At 30.7% G+C, this 5766-nt stretch overlaps 1 pseudogene across 1 annotated transcript; it reads right to left on the bottom strand.

Annotated features, from left to right (window-relative positions):
• Positions 1–345: 345 nt before the first annotated feature.
• LOC145075547 (uncharacterized) lies at positions 346–5095 on the bottom strand (annotated as a pseudogene). Its single transcript, XR_013692458.1, has 5 exons — positions 5021–5095; positions 3121–3195; positions 2348–2447; positions 2103–2245; positions 346–561 (listed from the first exon to the last, which is right to left on the bottom strand). The product of XR_013692458.1 is annotated as an uncharacterized LOC145075547 (transcript).
• Between the last annotated feature and the right edge of the window lie 671 nt (positions 5096–5766).

The following is a 5766-nucleotide window of genomic DNA, read 5'->3' as shown; positions in this document are numbered from 1 at the left end:
CTCAAGTCATCGAGATTCAAAAATGATTTTATTTGACGTGATTCAAATCCGCGTCTAGTGTCTATCATGAGAGGCCGTAGAGCAACATAACACAACTTTTTATAAATTTGTCCTTATTTATTTTTCCTTTCATTTCCCAAATATGATTTGTCATTTTCTCAAAAAATAAAAAACATCATTAACCAAGTGTAGCTGATTAGACCCAAATATACAAGAAGCAAAACTAAGACAAAAATTTGCAAGTAATGCATATATAATTTCCTTTTAGCTAAACTATAACTCCAAGTGATAATACATGTGAATGGTTCTACCAACATATTTGCCATTCTATTTGTACAAAGTTAATTATATAGGTTCATCTTTGTGAAGTTTGTGAAGAATATACAAAGAAGCTTATGATAGGAATATACAAAATGAGTAGCTTAAAAGATCTAAACCAGTTGCTATGGTTACCATTTTGCTCCTCTCAGACATTTTTACTAGAAGAATCATTACAATGAAATGTCCCACTTTTGTCTTTAATTCATCAAGCGAACTTATCTTCATCCATTTTGGTTGCTCCTAAAAGTCAATTAGATTCCATTAGACATGACATGACATAACATAACATAACAGATATGACTAAGACTGATATCACAGTATGAATCTATATGTGGCTAAATGCATAAATAGCAATGTATTTTTATCTATTTGTTTACAGAAATCTACTATAAAGTCCTTACATTTTGACTTTATACTCAATTAAGTCATTTTTTTTTCTGATTAAGTCATGAATGTCTATAAATGTATTGATTTTCACCATTTTTCCCGGTTATCAGGTCATCTCATTTTCAAAATTTACACTTTTGGTCTAGATTTTAAATTTTATTACAAATTTGGTCAAAAAGTTACATTTTCGGCCCATATTTCAAAAATTTGTTACAAACTCATCCTAAATTTAGTTATTTTTTATTTTTTATTTTTTTCAAAATTTTGTTTTGAATATGTTATATTTCTTTATAAAATCATATTTATACAAAAAAAAACATATTTTCATATAAAAAACCTTCTTTTTACTATTTAAAAACCTTTTTTTACAAAACATTTTTGTTAGAAAAAGGTTTTTATATGTGAAAAATATGTTTCTTTTTTATAAATTTGGTCCAAAAGGTTTTTCGCATAGAAGTTTTTTTTATGTGAAAATATATTTTCTATACAAAAAAAAAACATATTTTCACATAAAAAACATTTTTTTAAAAAAAGAAACATTTTCACATAAAAAAACATATGTAAAAAAAATTAAATTTAGGATAAGTTTATAACAAAATTTTGACATCTGGGCCAAAAGTGTAATTTTGGACCAAACTTGTAGTAAAACTTAAAATCTTGGCCAAAAGTGTGAAGTTTGAAAGTGGGATGACCTAATAACCTAGAAAAATGATGAAAATGAATACATTTATCGGTATTTAGGACTTAATTAGAATATATATATATATATGGGAAAAGTGAATATACCCTTAAGGGTATATAAGCTTAGGTACCAAAACTCATCATATTACATCGTTTTGTATCATATATAGACATTGTAATTGTCCAATGTTCTTATAATTCAACTTCTAACTTGAATTACTTCAAAGATTTTTATAAATTTCATATTTATCTTCCTCTTACATAATTGTCATTTTCAACAATAATATATATAGCCTAGTAAGTGTTCGACAAAAAGATGTGATGTAAGATGAAGACAATAGTGAAAATTTAATAATATTGAATATAAATCAAGTTAACGATTGAAGTTTAACAATAATATAATGAATATATCAAACAAAACGACGTATTATTATGAGTTTGGGTACCTAAGCTTATATACCCTTAAGGGTATATTCACTTTTCCCTATATATATATATATATATATATATATATATATATATATATATATATATATATATGAACTTAATTGAATATGAGATTGAATATGAGGTCAAAATATAAAGACTTCATAGTAGATTTCCCATTTGTTTACTATATCATTTTACTATTAGATGATATAATAAACAAATAAATAAAAATATATTGAGATTTCTTGCATTTAACCATCTATATGCATATAGAAAATGCTTACCCTCAAAGCAAACATCCCAAACAAGGTGGAGCTCTTGAGAGCACGATCATCTGCTGGTGCTACATTACTAGGTGCATTACTAATGAATAATCCATACAAACCCATTGCAAATATTAGCATCACTGTGCCAGCTAGATAAACATCTGCATCCATATTTCAAAAAAATAATAATAAAGGAATAACAATATATTATTAAATTTACTAAAAGAAAAAAAAATAGTAAAGTAAAAATGTGAGAAACTCACCTATCGCTTCAACTAATCGCAACACCATCTTTACTGTATGAACTCCTTTCGAACAGCTTGTCCAGTAGACTTTATATGCATCAACAATATAAACACAACCCTAGGGAAACATAATGACATCAACAAAGCATCAACTATTTACTCTATCATATCAAGGAAGACAGATATAAATATGAGAAAATTAATGAAATAATTAAAAGTTAGGGGTGTTTTCAGCAAATAACCATGAAATTTTGAGTTTTGGAAAATGACCACGAGATCCACAGAGGGGTTCTACGGGATCCCTTTACTCTTTTGAGGAACGACGCACAGTATTGCGGAAATGACGTTGCACCACTAAAAGACAAAAAAAAAAAATTCGGGTTCTAATGGTTCCGCAGAGGTGTCTCTACGGATCTTGTGAACACCTCTGCGGATCGCTTAATGTCTCTGAGGAATGGGTAAGTACTTAAAAATCCCAAAAAAAATCTCTTAAAAATTTGTTCATACCCATTCCTCAGAGACGTTAAGCGATCCGTAGAGGTGTTCACAAGATCCGCAGAGACACCTCTGCAGAACCTTAAAAACCAAAAAGGGAAATTTGTCTTTTTGTGCTACCACCTCATTTCCGCAAATGTGTGCTAAGTTCCTCAGAGACATTAAGTGATGTCTGATGGTCATTTATGAAACTCGAAATTTTATGGTTATTTGTTGAAAACACCCCCTAACTTTTGGTTATTTAATGAATTTTATCTATAAATATATACACAAGTGATGGGTTTAAGGATGATTACATTTAGAAAGCATAATAAGGAGCCAGCTAAAGAGCCTGCAACAGCCAAAAGTGCCAAAAACCTGAAGTCAAATATCACCTGCCAAATAGAAGATTTTCATCGATATGAATAAAGAGTAAATTCGGCAAATGACCAAAATGTAGGGTGAGTTTGAAGAAAATGACCACAAAAATGAAGATTTCAGAAAATGACCATAGGTTCCGCAGAGGGGGTTCTGCGGAACCATAAACACCTCTGCGGAATGTGAACACCTCTGCGGATCTTGGTTTTTTTCATTTTTTTTCGTTTTCTGTTTTTTTTTTCGGTTTTTTTTTTGTTTTCGTTTATTAATATATATTTTTTTAATCACATAAGGTTATGTGATTATTATGTAATTTTTTTTTTCGTTTTTCCTTTTTCTTATTTAATTACCTGTTTATAAAGCTGTGTGTTTGATAAAAATTACACAAATATTCTATGTTTTTTTATAAAATTACACACACTGGGGGTGGTTTGAAGATGTATGTTTTCCATGTATTTTTACTGTTTTGTATTTACAAATCACTCTCCACAAACACAATGAAAAAACAATTTCTACTTGTAATTGAAACTCACAAACTCACAAAAACTCATTAAAATACGTCTATAACTTCTATAACTAGTCCGTAGAGGTGTACACAGATCCGCAGAGGTGTACACTGATCTGCAGAGGTGTACACAGATCCGCAAAGGTGTATACTGATCCTTAGAGGTGTACACTGATCCGCAGATGTGTACACTGATCCGCAGAGGTGTACACTGATTCGCTGATAATAGTTATGTGGATTCCCAAACAGTTCTGTGGAGTGTGGACTGATATTAAACATAAGTTCATTATTTTTAACCTCTTTTTGACAATTTTTTACATAAAACATAAGGTATTAGTGTATTAAAAAAATTAATATTAATAAACGAAAACAAAAAATAGAAAAAACGAAAAAACAAAAAAATAAAAATTAAAAAACTCAAGATCCGCAGAGGTGTTTCGGTTCCTCAGAGGCAAACGTATTACATAAAACATTTCATTATTTTTAACATTTTTTTGTAGAATTTTTTACATAATAATCACATAAGGTATTAGTGTATTTAAAAAATTATATTAATAAACGAAAATGAACGCAAAAAAAACGAAAAAACAAAAAAAAAATTAAAAATAGAAAAACAAAGATTTCGCAAAGCTGTAGAAGATCCACATAGCCTTCAATGAAGTTTATTTCAAAGTATGTTTATTATGAAGGTTGTATGTTTATGTTTTTTAAAGTATGTTTTGTAACCTACTTAAAGTATGTTTATTATTCAGAGTACCGATGTATGTAATTTTATAAAAAACATAATATATTTGTATAATTTTTATTAAACACATAACCTTTATAAACTGGTAATTAAATAAGAAAAATAAAAAACGAAAACAATTTTTTTTACATAATAATAACATAATACCTTATGAGATTAAAAAAAATATTAATAAACGAAAACAAAACAAGAAAAAAAACAAAAAAAACGAATAAAAAAATGAAAAAAACCAAGATCCGCAAAGGTATTTATGGTTCCGCAGAACCCCCTCTGTGGAACCTGTGTTCATTTTCTGAAATGTTCATTTTTGTGGTCATTTTCTTCAAACCCACCGTACATTATGGTCATTTGCCGAATTTTATCTAAAATCATTGGAAAATCGAACTAATAACAGAATTATAGAGTCTCAATCGCATGTCTATGAGATCTCTACCAATACAATTTCGAAGTTCCTCATAAAATAGGGCATCTGGAGCACGTATATAATACAAGCGAATATACATCTCACCATAACCAACGAATACATACACAAATCATGATATTTCCCCAAATCTTACTGAAACCCTGATATAAAAAAGTTATGTTAGCATATCTTTTCAATGTTGGACTCTGTTGACCTCACAAACTGCAGGATTACTTCCGTTAGGGTTTGCGAGTGTAACATCCCGAAATATCAAGAGTAAAGTTGAAGGGTTAAAAGAGTAAATTGGAAAGGGCAACTTGGCGAGTCCATGAGTGGACTCGGCGAGTAGGATCGCGATTTTGATCACGTGTTAAATGGCCGACTCGGCGAGTCGGCGGCTGGACTCGGCGAGTAGGCGCTGAGTGGAGAAAACCCTAATATCGGAGGATGAGCCCTATATAAAGGACATTATACCTTCTCCCCAGCCTCCTTACCTTCCCTTAAGTCCAGAAAACCCTAGAAACGCGATTGTGAAGGATTGGAGTGCAATTGAACCTTGGAAAAGAGATTTGGAGGAAGATCTTGGAGAGTTAGGAGGCTTGGAGCAAGGGGCTTTGCTTAGATTCGGATTTATTTGTTGTTGAGGCTTCCTTTTGAGGTATAATCTCGTTCTTGGGCTGTTATTCTTCTAGATTCATTATTCTTGGAATGTATGGGAGGTTTAGCTTGTGGTATCTTGAGTTTGAAGAGTAGATCTGAGGTTGCTACCTCAGATATGGAGTGGAGGAGGTCTAAAGTGCATTAAAGTCCCTATTCTTGAGTGGTTAGTGAAGCCATCATGTCCCAAACCCTAGCCCTAAAGTGTAAAATGCCTAGATCTCTTTGGATTCACGTAAAGTTTGCCACTTTACATGATGGATGGGTTGTAGGAG

This window comes from Lactuca serriola, chromosome 9 (genome assembly GCF_051521515.1).
Source record: "Lactuca serriola cultivar US96UC23 chromosome 9, Lser_US96UC23_V15, whole genome shotgun sequence".
Classification (NCBI taxonomy): Eukaryota; Viridiplantae; Streptophyta; class Magnoliopsida; order Asterales; family Asteraceae; genus Lactuca; species Lactuca serriola.
Note: the sequence above shows the minus strand (reverse complement) of the source record. Positions and strands in the feature narration are given on the sequence as shown.